Source organism: Rhinoraja longicauda, chromosome 6 (assembly GCF_053455715.1).
Source record: "Rhinoraja longicauda isolate Sanriku21f chromosome 6, sRhiLon1.1, whole genome shotgun sequence".
Lineage (NCBI taxonomy): Eukaryota > Metazoa > Chordata > Chondrichthyes > Rajiformes > Arhynchobatidae > Rhinoraja > Rhinoraja longicauda.
The window spans coordinates 36316415-36331172 of record NC_135958.1 but is presented as its reverse complement, the minus strand read 5'-3'; the positions used below and the strand labels follow the sequence as shown (position 1 = coordinate 36331172).

Here is a 14758-nt window from a genome sequence, read left to right as displayed (position 1 = left end):
ATCTATCATTCACTGTAACATTAAGATCAGATCAGGTATCAGAACTAATAGAAACGTCATGTTGAAACATTTAAGTAGTTCGAGCAAGTATATTTCAGTCATCTCTGTAGAAAACAGTGAAGTAAAACCATGTAACTGCTAAAATAATCATAATCTTATATATTTAAATACATTTTAGAAATGAATTGATACAAACGGGCAGCAATAATTTAAATGTGTAGTAAGGAACTGCAGATGCTGGTTTACACCGAAGATAGACACAAAATGCTGGAGTAACTCAGCGGTTCAAGCAGCAACTCTGAAGAGAAGGAATGGGTGACGTTTCGGATCGAGACCCTTCTTCAGACTAACTTAAAACTACTTTATAATATTTTTAAACATATATTAAAATATCGTTATATCATTTTCTTAGGAAACCTCTTGGGATTATGGACAACTTGTTTCCTCTCCGATTCCTCAAGTTCTGAGTGGCTGATGAGGCTAAAATGGGATCTGCCAACTCTAGAAGGCATGAGAGGTTGTGATCATCAGCACAGATGGGATGTAATGAGGGAGGAGATGCACTCTTTCCACAGTTTTCATATAGCCTTTGCCCTCTCCTGAACAGTTGAGATTCTCTGTGCCATCCCAGATGCTTCACCATTTCGGTTGGGCATTAGCCAGGAATTCGCACACCTCTTCGAGAACGTGAAATTTTGTCATGGAAGTTTTGAGAAGCCTTGACACATTTCCTTTGCCACCCTGGCAATTTCTTGCTGCTAAAGAGTTCAAAGTAGAATGAAGTTCTGGACATGTGATACTGCGCATGCAGATAACCCACAAATTTGTAGCGATGGAGTGTGATGAGAGCCTCAATGAGAGGATTATCAGCCTAACAGAGAATGCTGATGTTGGCTGATTTACCAGGCCAGTTCATTTGGAGGACAACAATGATGGCACCATTCCATTGCCTACTGCAGGCAATCATTTTCTGAGATTTATAAGATGGCATGATCAGCGGTCCTAGTAGACCGAGAGTTCTGTATCAGGCTGGGGTCCTGACCGTCAAACCTTTGTTTTCTCAGACTGGAACCGTGGTGAATTTCATTTTTGATGTCCGTCTTTGCTGAGAGTTGGCTGCTGAGATATGGTAAGTGATCAGAATTTCCAAGGTCTCGTCCTGAACATTCATTGTCAGTGAGTGGTGTTGCTGTATGTCTTTTATTTTGTCGAAAACAAATTTTGTTGAACACAAGGTCCATACCGCACAAACTTCATCAAATGAGTTAACATTGACTTGGAGCTTGACATCCAACTGCAAGCCTATGCAAGTATTGTCAGTGTACCACAACTTGACGATGTTGAAGTTACCTTGATTTGGGAATGGAAGCAGAGGTTGAACAGTTTCCCATTTGTCCAGAGGATTGACTCAACTTGAGCAGGAAGCCAAAAGGATGCAAGGTGTAACATTGGACAAGACTGACTAAGATGAGGGTTTGGGTACAACAAAGACTCAGCATCATAGAGCACGGAAACTGGCGCTTCAGCCTGACTCATCCACGCTGACTAAGATGCCCCATCTAAGCTATTTCTACTTACCAGAATCTGGTCCATATCTCTCTAAACCTTTCCTATGCATGTACCTGTCTAAATTACTTTTAAATGCTGTTACTGACTTGTTTGTCTCTAGTTTGCACTGGGAATTTGATCTGTGGTGGACCCAAATTACATGCCATCATGGAATGGACATAGAATAGAGAGAGCAGAAAAGAGGAAAAGCTGATCCACTTCGGGTAGAAGTAGAGTCAAACATATTGTGTGACAAAGGAAAGTGAAGGAACTCTCTCTTGAGTACACAAAGGGGACTGCAGCAGAAGACTAATGACTATCTTGGTTGTGAAACCCCCATCACCACCACCTACCTGGTTGTTTTGGGTTTGGAGGCCTCTGTGGAGTGTGTGTGGGGTGAGTGGGAAGGTGAGGAAATGAGAGGAATGAGGGGAAAATGAGAGAAATGAGAAAACCGTAGAGTCAGGAGGTGAAACCCAAGTCTTGTATGGAATCATGGTACGGTTTTCTTAAAATGGGTCAGGATAGGCACATGAATATGCCAATAGTGGAGGAATAGGGATTATATGCAAGCAGAGAAGAGTTGGTCAAGGCATGATGCTCATCACAGATATTGTGGGCCGAAGGGCCTGTTCCTCCTGTACTGTGTTGTTCTATATCTATGGGTGGTGGTGGGGGGGGGGGGGGGGGGGGGAGGAATGGTTTGATGGCCGATGGCCAAAATAAGTATGTGTCACACTGTTCAGGGTCCCAAAACATGGCTGCCCTGGCAGCACCCAACAGGTCCTGAGCATTTTACTGAAGTTTCCGTGCATGGCTCAAGCGGAGCAGTGCATGGTGTATAACATCATCCCATGTGCGACAGCGACGTAGAAATCTCATTAGATGTTCAAAGGCAATTTATAGCAAGAAATTTCCAATTGGGTTTCTGGAAAACCCAGAAATAGTTTTTGCATGACACCGAAATAAAAAAAGTGTTGTGCAATTGAATTTCATTTCCCACTCCCCAAATACCAGTAAAATCTACTGGCAATGTTATCAGATGCCCTTCATAATTATCACAAGAGATCAATGGAAAGGTTTTGACCATGCATTTACCTCGACAAAAGTATTTTCTGTCAACCAAGAAGACTAATGGGTCAAATATTTGCCATTTATCTCCACGGCATTATCTTGCAGCCAGCAGCCAACGTCTCTGCAAATAATTTTATCATAGTTGACCAATCCTATTCTACTCCATGCTAAGGAAGTAATAGTTCTATGCAGTATGATTGAAAAATCTTCAATTTTATCCCTAATCATTTGACATCACGCCATGTTGCAGCTTCAGCTTCAAATTCTGCACATGGGCTTAATTATTGACTTCATTCAGAAATTTTACTTCAGAATCTCTTATCATATCATATCATATCATATATATACAGCCGGAAACAGGCCTTCTCGGCCCACCAAGTCCGTGCCGCCCAGTGATCCCCGTACATTAACACGATCCTACACCCACTAGGGACAATTTTTACATTTACCCAGCCAATTAACCTACATACCTGTACGTCTTGTAAAGTAAATTGTCAGAGTGAGGAGAAAAATTGTCCCTGCCAGCCTGCAAGGACTGCTAGTAACTGCCAGACAGTGGAATAAGAATACAGACTGATGAGCATAAAATATTTTTGAAATTAAAGCATATTCCTTTTACAATTTCTACATATGTTTCAAATATCAATTGTGATGTTATACATTACTACCTCATAATATACGATGTCTAGGATAACTAAAAGTCTACCCTAGCAATCACATGAATGTAGATCAGGCAGCAAATCAGGAGAGAAGGAATGGGTGACGTTTCGGGTCGAGACCCTTCTTCTTCTGAAGAAGGGTCTCGACCCGCTGGGACCTCTACTGTTTGCGTTTCGGGTCACCCATTCCTTCTCTCCTGAGACGCTGCCTGACCTGCTGAGTTACTCCAGCATTTTGTAAGTCTGAAGAAGGGTCTCGACCCAAAACGTCACCCATTCCTTCTCTCCTGAGATGCTGGCTGACCTGCTGAGTTACTCCAGCATTTTGTGAAATAAATACCATCGATTTGTACCAGCATCTGCAGTTATTTTATCATATCATATCATATCATATCTATACAGCCGGAAACAGGCCTTTTCGGCCCTCCAAGTCCGTGCCGCCCAGCGATCCCCGTACATTAACACTATCCTACACCCACTAGGGACAATTTTTACATTTACCCAGCCAATTAACCTACATACCTGTACGTCTTTGGAGTGTGGGAGGAAACCGAAGATCTCGGAGAAAACCCACGCAGGTCACGGGGAGAACGTACAAACTCCTTACAGTGCAGCACCCGTAGTCAGGATCGAACCTGAGTCTCCGGCGCTGCATTCGCTGTAAAGCAGCAACTCTACCGCTGCGCTACCGTGCCGCCCTACATGAATGTAGATAATGCTCAAGGGTAATAATGATTCTATATTGAAACAATTTAAACATTAAAGTATTGGTCAAGCATCACATTGTGCTGAGAGTAAAATATAGAAATGAAGATACATATGTAACCATAACTAGCTTAGAAATTTGTTGCAGACATTGTTTTTGAGAGATACAATGCTGATAACAGGATGTAAGAGGACAGAGGTTAAATTGCTGAACCATTAATTGATCATAGACACAAAAAAGCTGGAGTAACTCAGCGGGTCAGACAACATCCCTGGAGAAAAGGAATAGGTGACATTTCAGGCCAAGACCTTTCTTCAGCTTTTTGTGTTTACTTCGGTTTAAACCAACATCTGCAGATCCTTCCTACACATTAATTGATCAACCTACATTAAACATTAGAAAATGTTAGTTTAAATCCACCCCACTGCAGCTGGGAAAATTATATTAAGTGAATTAAATAAACTAGAGCTAAAAACAAGTATTAGTCCATGAAACTATTTGATTGGCATAAGGCTCATGGGTTTCTGTTGCCCTTAAATATCTGGCCTGCATAAGATGCTACACGCATAGAAATGTGCTCTACTCTAAATTGCTCTTTGAAATAGCGTAGAAAACTATTACATGAAACATAATAGGAGTAAAACGTAACAAACATCCAGCATCAAGAGACTTAGAGATAAGCACTGGACATAGCAAAGATGCATCCAACTTGTTAGATCCTGCAAAGTGCTTCTCATAAACCTGACACGATAGCATTACCATGGAACGAGCCAATGTTCCAAATTTGTCTACCAAATATCCTGTATGTATCCTGCAATACACTCACCTCAATTGGTGGCATAAATCATCAACAGAATCCGTGGGCACTATGAGTCATGACCAGAGAGGCCCCTTGCTTACTATCCTCTCAGACCAAATAGAACTCCACTTAGAAGAAATTAGGATAGATAGGGCAAAATATGCATATTGGTTTGAAAGTAATATGTTGTTCACCAAGAATGGATCATCACTACATGCACCCCTAACCTCTTCTACTGCATGTAGTGTTCCCAACGTGGCCTCCTGTATATCGGCGGGATGATGTGCGTCTCGGAGACCTTTTCGTCGAACACTTGCACTCGGTCCACCAAGACCTTCTGGTTCTCCCAGCTGCTAACTATTTTAGCTCGTCTTCCCACTCCTAAACTGACCTTTCTGACCTGGGCCTCCTCTATTGCCCAAGTGAGGCCACACACAAACTGGAGGAAAAGCACCTTGTATTGCATTAGCTTACAAACCAATGGTATAACCATTTCAATTCTCCAATTTTAGATAACTACACCACCCTTCATCTTCCCCCACCTCCCTCTCCTTCTCCCATCCCCTTTTTTCACCTGCGCCCCATCTGCACTCATACCTTTTTTGCTCCACCCATTCCCCTTCTACCTACATTCCTTCCTCTGGCTTCACAATTCACAACTCTTCAATCCTTTCATCTCACACCATTTTCTTTTCATCTTTGGCCTTTGTCCAGTATTTGCCTATCACCCCCCCCCCCCTCCCCCCTCCACCTGTATCAACCCATTACCTGTCAGGCTTTGTCTTGCCCCTCGCCTTCCCCCCCCCCCCACAAACAGTCTGACAAAGGATCCTGACCCGAAACTTCACCTATCCGTTTTATCCAGCGATGCTGCCTGACTCTGCTGAGTTACTCCAGCATTTTGTGTCTGTTTTTGTAAACCAACATCTGCAGTTCCTTGTTTCTACATAACAAAGCATTGTTACATTTCTTTCATTCCATGTAAATTCCAGTTTCCCATTTATCCAAAACACTAAGATTTTCAATAACATGTACGATCATTTCCATCGATACATTGCCATTTTTCTATATCAAGTATGCTTTAAAACCTGAATTAATTTTTCCACTTTGAAAAACAGATCGCATACAACAAATATACATCGTTGATGAACGCATTGAAATAAGCTTTTGCTGGTGTGCTAATACTAACAGACATCTATAAATATTAGCTAATACTGTACTATTTGTTCAAAAGGATTCATTCAGGGATTTAAAACATTTCTCTCTGGTGTGAAGTATGTCAGTATAAAATCTTTATTCACTTCCTAAGTACATTGTTATTGCTTCAGTACGAATTCATAAATTCAGTAGATAATATTGATCAGCTGTCACTACAACACAGGCTGAAACCTTTAAATGTAAATATTGATAGGACAACCAACAGTACTTTAAATCATTTTTAGACTTTGTTGTGTCCTTTTAATGGAGTACGGAATTTTCCTTCCCAACTTGACATTTCATTTTTCAAATAAAAAGTCAAAAGTCCTAGTTCGCAAAGTTGCCTTCAAATGTAAACTTGATTGATTTAAGTTTGTCCATTTCTACTTAATCAAAACCAAGATCACAATACATAACCCTGAACCTGCATCTTAAAAGCCTGCATTAGTGAAAAGCATTTAAGATGCAGGTTATTGTTGTTCTCATATATGATGTAGGTTATTGTTGTTCTCATATATGATGTCTCCAAAGACGTCTCCAAAGACGTACAGGTATGTAGGTTAATTGGCTGGGTAAATGTAAAAATTGTCCCTAGTGGGTGTAGGATAGTGTTAATGTACGGGGATCGCTGGGCGGCACGGACTTGGTGGGCCGAAAAGGCCTGTTTCCGGCTGTATATATATGATATGATATGATATGTTACCGGCATATATGAAGTTCAGACAAAAATCAGGAAGTGAGGTGTGTTTTTAAAATTATTAACTACTGAAGTTCCACCTGATGGGTAAAATTTAACTACCTCGCTGTAGAGAAAACAGAGCTAAGAAAAACATTTAATAGCATTAATATCTACTTTTTTTAAAAAATCAGTCGGGCAGCAAAAGACTACCTGACAGTTAACATTGCAACTGAACTAAAAGGTTGACAATAACAAACGAATTAGATTTTCTATTTAAAACTTTCATTTTATTCTGATGAAGTGTCTTCAAGGCAAAATGTTAATGCTTTCTCTTACCACAAATGCTGCCTGATCTGCCTTTATCATTGCAATGAGGATTTCTTCCATTAATGATGAATACTAATTACAACACTACCCAAAAATCCTAACATACAAAAACATAAGCAAATTGGCTTTCTGATTTAATGGATTCTTCAGTCTGATGAACTTTGTTATATAAAACATGTCCAATCCACACTATTAAATAGTCATCAACAGAGGTTCAAGGCTCCGGTGAAAAAGTGATGCTATGTTACAAATTTAGTTAGGTTAAAGAGCAAAATGTATGTCTTTAAGCTATTTCATACATTAGCACAACTTCCCTTGAGCTGGATGTTGATGACTTTATTTTTTCTGCATTTGCATCTCCATTATCAAAATGGATTAAATTTATGGGAATGCAGGATTTCATGCCTCTGCGCTGTCTCTATTAGCATATAATTAAAGCTGATAACGTGCCAATGTATACCATGTGAAGCTTGCACAAAAGGGCCATTCTTAGTCACGTGTGTGACCTCATATGGCCACACACGTGACCAGTCATATTTGACCTCTGACCCTAAACAGTCAGCATAAGATATAACATTTTCACTTGATAAACTTTGACATATATAAGTCATACACACTATACAAAACAATATACCTGTAATGCTTTCAGAATTAGAAGAGATGTATTCCACAATTTTTCACATTTTTGGCCACACACATGACTAAGAATGGCCCAAATTGCAAATTTCAGCATTTTTACAAGGCTAATCTTGCAGAGAAATGGAAAGAAAAAATAATTCCCATAAATGTTCTACAAAGCAGTACTTTCAAAGTTTTGATGCATAAGTAATGAATATTTAACAGTTTGGTGATGATACTGAAATATTAAAATCAGGGCCTGGAGAACAAAAGCACTAATGCCAAGAAATTGCTTCAATTTTCAGAATAGTCAGAGATCATCAACAGAAATGGCCTTAAACAATCGCCCATGTTTTGTCGTGAAAATTACAGTGAGGCTAATAGCACTTATAATTTATACTCAAGTGACCATTTCTGGCAAGCACACATGCACCGTTAAACATAAAATGACTATTTTAGATGCATCATGAACTGCCAAAAGAAAAACAATATGTCATGCTATGGCTCCCCATTCAAATATATTGAACAGCATGAAATTCCTACGCCGTAAATGAGCTGATTTATCAAAAAAGCCACTCTTCACTGATGTGCAAAACAATTTCCTTTGATAGAAAAAAAGAGGTTCAAAAACTTACTCCCTTGAATTCCAATTTGGTGTTTGCTATTGAAATAATGTTTAAAAAATCCAATAAATGTTTAAAAAATACAACCCAAAGTACAGGATACAAAAAGGTTATAATTTCTAATTATCTCCAATCAGCATTCAGAGTCATAAAGCATGGAAACAGGCCCTTCAGCCCAACTTGCCCACGCCGACCAATATGCCCCATCTACACTAGTCCCACCTGCCCGTGCCTGGCCCATAATCCTCTAAACCTATCCTATCCATGTACCTGTTCAAATGTCTCTTAAACGTTATGATAGTACCTGCCTCAACTACCTTCTCTGGCAGCTCATTCCATATACCCACCACCCTTTGTGTAAAAATGTTACCCCTCGGGTTCCTATTAAATCTTTCCTCTCTCATCTTAAACCTATATCCTCTGATTCTCGATTCCCCTATGGGCACAAGACACTGTACATTTACATGATCTATTCCTCCCATGATCTTGGACACCGCTATAAGATCACCACTCATCCTCCTGTACTCTAAGGAATAAAGTACTAGCATGCTCAACCTCTTCCTATAGCTCAGACCCTTGAATTCTGGCAACATCCTCATAAATCTTCTCTGCACCTTTTCAAGCTTGACAACATCTTTCCAAATAACATGGTGATCAAAACTGAACACAATACTCTAAATGTGGCCTCACCAATATCTTATACAACTGTGGGTATTTATTCACAAAATGCTGGAGTAACTCAGCAGGTCAGGCAGCATCTCGGGAGAGAAGGAATGGGTGACGTTTCGGGTCGAGACCCTTCTTCAGACCCTTATACAACTGTAACATTACCTTCCAACTTCTATACTCAATACTCTGGCTGATGAAGGCAAATATTCTGAAAGCCGTTTTGACCAACCTATCTACCGGTGATGCCACTTTCAAGGAATATGTACCTACACTCCTAGATCACTGCCCAAAAGCCCTGCTCCTACACCACTGCCCAAAAGCCCTTCACTGTGTAGGTCCTACCCTTGCAAGATGTTAAAGATGTGCTCTAGAAATAGCTGCACCTGCACTGCTAGTCAAACATTTCCAATACAACTCAGCTACCTGCCATAAACTGATTAAAACTGCCATAAACTGTCTAAAACTTTCTTGATCTCACAGTCTCCATCACAGAAAATAGACTATTGACTCACGTCTATTACAAACCCACTGACTTCACAACTATCTCGAAGGTATTTATTCACAAAATGCTGGAGTAACTCAGCAGGTCAGGCAGCATCTCAGGAGAGAAGGAATGGGTGACGTTTCGGGTTTGATTTGTACCAGCATCTGCAGTTATTTTCTTTCACAACTATCTCGACTACATTTCTTCCCACCCTGCATCCTGCAAATACTCTATCCCTTTCTCCCAATTCCTCCATCTACGCCGCTTCTGCACCCAAGATGAGGTGTTCCATACTAGGACATCCGAGACGTCCTCATTCTTTAGGTAACGGGAGTTCCCCATTCCCATCATTGATGAAGCCCTCACTCGTGTCTCCTCGGTACCCCACAGCTCCGCCTTGCTCCCCCTCCACTTACTCGCAACAGAGACAGAATCCCCCTAGTCCTTACCTTCCACCGCATCAGCCATCACATACATCACATAATCCTCCGAAATGTCTGCCACCTCCAACGGGATCCCACATTTTCCTATCTCCACCTCTTTCCGCCTTCCGCAGAGACCGTTCCCTCCGCAACTCCCTGCTTAACTCATCCCTTCCCACCCAAAACACCCCCTCCCCGGCACCTTTCCCTGCAACAGCAGAAGATGCAACACCTGTCGCTATCCCTCCTCCCTCGACTTTGTCCAGGAACCCCGTCAGTCCTTTCAGGTTAGGCAGAGGTTTACTTGCACCTGCTCCAACCTCCTCTACTGTATCTGTTGTTCAAGATGTGGACTCTTATACATCGGCGAGACCAAACGCAGACTGGGCAATCGTTTCGCAGAATACCTTCGCTCAGCCCGCCTGAACCTACCTAATCTCCCGGTTGCTGGACACTTTAATTTTCCTTCCAATTCCTACACAGACCTTTCTGTCCTTGGTGTCCTCCATTGTCAGAGTGAGGCTAAATGCAAATCGGAGGAATAACATCTCTTATTTCGCTTGGGCAGCTTACAGCCCAGTGGTATGAATATTGATTTCTCTCACTTCAGGTAGCCCCGGCATTCCCCCTCTCTCACTATCCTTTTCCCACCCAAGTCGCACTAGCTTCTCATTTTCCCCCCTACAAACAGGCCTGTTTCCTTTATCATCATTACTTTTTTGTATATCGTTCATTCATTGTTCTTTCTCTCCACACCACCATCTATATCTCTCGTTTCCCTTATCCCTAACCAGTCTGAAGAAGGATCTCGACCTAAAAAGTCACCCGTTCCTTCTCTCCAGAGATGCCAGCTGCCCCGCTGAGTTACTCCAGCTTTTTGTGTCTATCTTTGGTTTAAACCAGCATCTGCAGTTCCTTCTTACACATAAAACTACCTCGGACATCCTTTAAAAGCAGAAAAAATCTAATTTGTCAATCACTGCCTATTTGAATGCTTCCCCTCTCCAGTAAAATGGTGTAGTTGACAGTATTATTACTCACTAATAACTTGAAAAGTGATGCCATATTGAGCGTCAGAGCTCTTAATCCCCAGAGTCTATAACAACAACAAAAATCATTGCTGATTAGAGTCACATCCAGCAGAAAAGAAAAAAGTTATGATTGTTGGAATCCAATCACATTGCCCCTGAGACTTTGCTGCAAAAAATCTTGATGTGTTCTTATGCTAAAAAAAAACTCATTTGCTTTATCAATTAATTTTCCACCATCTAATGTTCAGAAGCAGTAAATTTTTGCTGATAATTGTGCAGCATTTGTTCCATTCGCAATGCAAATATTGAAGCACTCAGTGACAAAAGCAGCAAAAACTGCAAATCGTCCAGTTGGTGGAGTTCTTGACAATCAAATGACATGGGCAGGTAGCTGAGCTTTCTCTTGTTGGATTGGGTCAGTGCCAAGCACTAATCCATTGTTAACGTTACTGAAGGTTTATTACCCCATACTGTGGGGATCATTACTTACTGGAAACTTCAAAGGATCATCCGCATAACTACCCTGCAAAAGGTCAGAAGCAGTATTTAGTGGAATGTTACTCACCTCCTCAATTACTAAAACCAGCCAAAGGGCACATCATTAATGTAATGGAATACAACTTGGTTGCCTCAGTGTAGCTGCAATAACATGTAAACAAATCAACACCTCCCAATACAAAGCAGTTTCTTGATCAACCGCCCATACAAAATACAAATTTTTCACCACTTCTGCCATCAGTACAACAGGATGCAGTACCATTTACAACATTCATTCCACAAGGCTTCTCCCACAATTCCTCCCAACCCCATAACCTCTGCCAGCTAGAAGATCAAAACGAGCAAACCCAAGATTACACCACCACCTCAAAATACCTCTTCAAGTTATATAATCCCTTTTAGAAACATTTGTAGTCTTCATTGTTACCAATCAAAAACTCTTACATTCAACAATAACTTGTATTTATTCAGTGCCTTTAAAAAAGATGTGATTCAAAGCAATGTTTGATAATGAGTCACATTAGCAGATACCAGAACACATTACAAAGAAGTTTTGTTAAAATGGTTCACTTTAAAGAGATAATGTTATAGAATGTAAAGTTAGAGAGGGGAAGAGATGTAGAAAGGGAATTACAGTGTCTTTGGCCTTGGCTTCTGAAGGCACAGGTGCCAATTAAATTTAATTTTTTTTTTTTAGATTTAAAGATACAGCGCAGAAACAGGCCCTTCGGCCCACCGGGTCCGCGCCGCCCAGCGATCCCCACACATTAACACTATCCTACACCCACTAGGGACAATTTTTACATTTGCCCAGCCAATTAACCTACATACCTGTACGTCTTTGGAGTGTGGGAGGAAACCGAAGATCTCAGAGAAAACCCACGCAGGTCACGGGGAGAACGTACAAATTCCGTACAGACGGCGCCCGTAGTCAGGATCGAACCTGAGTCTCCGGCGCTGCATTCGCTGTAAGGCAGCAACTCTACCGCTGCGCCACCGTGCCGTTACATTAATAGAAGTGTATAAATTGGAAGAGGACAAATATTGTTTTAGATGGCAAGAAGAAAGTACAGAAATGAAGATTGGTGAAACCATGAAGGTATTTGAGAAAATAGAGATTTTTTTTAAATGGAGGAAAACAAGAACTGCAGAACAGCAAGAACAATTGTTATACGTCTTAAAAGGGTGGTGAAAAATAGGACATTTATAGCAGAGGTCTGATTAAGATCAAATCCACATAATTTGGGGGAATAGCAGAAATAGCAGCACCATGCAATGCCAAGTTTAGAGACAAAAAGAAGTAAATGAGAGCTACAGCAGAAGATTTCAGATGATGCTGTGAATAGAATATGGCAAGATCAGAGATGATGCATATAAATGGTGCAAAGCCTTAATTATGATCTCAATATTATTAATTTCTGGTGCAGTTCAAGGTGTGGAGTCAATGGCCAGGCAACAGGATTTGCGGTGGGAATTGAAAATTATTTCATTATTTCTGATCACTGGAGAAAATGTCTTTGCATTTTCTCCCCTTCTCAACCTTTAATGCCCCATTACTTCAGAAAACACAATTTGGACAGACTTGGAATGTCATGTGCAGTTCTGATTGCCACATTATAAGAGAGTTGTGACTGCTCTGGAGACAATGTAGGTGGAGTTCACCGGGATGTAGCTTTGAATGGAGGATTTAGAGTCATAGATTCATAGGACATTTCCACGCTATATAGCTTTTCGGCTCAACTGGTCCATGCCGACCAAGTTGGCATTTTGGGCTAGACCCATTTGCCTGCATTTAGACTATACCTTTTTAAACCACTCCTATCCATATATCTGTACCAATGTCTTTTAAAAGTCATTACTGAATCTGTTTCTATGGTTTCTTCTGGCAGCTCATTCCAGATACATATTACCCTCAGAGTGAAAACGTTGCCACCGAGATTCCTCTTAAACATCTCCCTTCTCATGAGCCCTGTGTAGAATCATTTTAAGATGAAAACCAAGACACCATTGCTTTAAGATGAGAAAACAGTATTTCAAAAAGGGGATCTAAGTCTATTATAAAAAAAGTGGCTGATATCAGGAATGCGCTGCCAGAAGAGGTGATGGAATAGGATACAATTACCAGGTTTAAGCATTTAAAGAGACATTTAAATAGACAGATTATGGAAGGATATAGATTTAATGCTGGCAAATGTGATTAATGCAGATGGGAAAAAAAGGTCAGCACGGACATGGACATGATGGGCCAGTTTCTGTGCTGTATGACTGAATAACTCATCGGCATTTTTAAACCTGTTGGTAGCAGTGGCACATAGCTGGTAGAGCTGCTGCCTCGCAGTGCCAGAGACCCGGGTTCGTTCCTGACAGATGCTGTCTGTTCACACATTCTCCCTGTGACCGCATGGGTTTCCTCCGAGTACATCCCAAAGACGTGTGAATTATTAGGTTAATTGGCCTCGGTAAATTGCCCCTCGTGTGTGAGGAGTGGATGCAAACGTGGGATAATATAGAACTATTGTGATCGGCTGGTTGATGGTTGACGTGGACTCGGTGGGCCTAAGGACCCGTTTCCATGATGTATCTCTAAACCAAACTAAAATGTCCATGAAAAGTAACATTTCTAACATTAAGTCTGTCCCACCCGTTCCACTAAATGCTACCTGACACGCTGAATATTTCTATTGCAGCTTTCCAGCATTTTCAGTATTCTACTCTTATATGGTTTTAAGAAATCTGTATTCTTGATATTTTGCTCAAATAAATTCACGTTGCAATCATTAATGAATACAACAGTGCAAATGGGTAAAAATATCATGAATTGCAAAAAGCAGGATTATAATATCAAAAACATTGTAGCAGACCGAGAATACCAATTAAAAATGAACCTTCATATTTGAGAAAAACTTTACACTTTCGATCACATCTCCTGTGTGTTGGTATTGTGACGAGAGCTAGCAACAGCACTTTGCCAGGTAAATGCTAAATCTTTGGAGGCTACAGCTTTCAGTTAAGCTGTTTAGCCAATGCACAGGCTGTGGACAATTCACAAGTCCCTTCGTTTCTGTCGAAGAAATGAGCCTATACTTAGACAGATTAACACATCTGATTAATGTACAGTTTGACAAAAAAGGAAATAAATGTTGCAGTGCTGTCAAACATCAAACTTTAAATGCAGCCTGATATTTTAAATTAAGCTAACATTGAAAGTGTTTCAAAATTTCACAATTCATTTCAATTTTTCACTCTAAAGCTAAATCCACGGTGTACAAATCCAAGCTTATTCACACTGAAGAACCATGGAATATATTCTTATATTTATTTCATTTAATATTGTTATTATTATTCTAATGCTTAAAATTGTAAATGGGTGATTTTATTGAAATGCAAGAATCTGAGCGGACTTGACTAAGTCAAAATGATGTTT

General features: G+C 40.6%; 1 protein-coding gene and 1 long non-coding RNA gene across 3 annotated transcripts in view; one reads left to right on the top strand and one right to left on the bottom strand.

Moving 5' to 3' along the window:
- Nucleotides 1-14758, top strand: part of LOC144594375 (uncharacterized) — a 142940-nt gene that overhangs the window by 62630 nt on the left and 65552 nt on the right. For both annotated transcript variants that reach the window (XR_013547384.1, XR_013547385.1), the window contains exon 2: nt 1065-1129. This is a non-coding gene — a long non-coding RNA (uncharacterized LOC144594375). The remainder of the gene's footprint in view (nt 1-1064; nt 1130-14758) is intronic.
- pmfbp1 (polyamine modulated factor 1 binding protein 1) overlaps nt 1-14758 on the bottom strand; it is a 549552-nt gene that overhangs the window by 504177 nt on the left and 30617 nt on the right. The gene's annotated exons all lie outside the window — the stretch shown is intronic.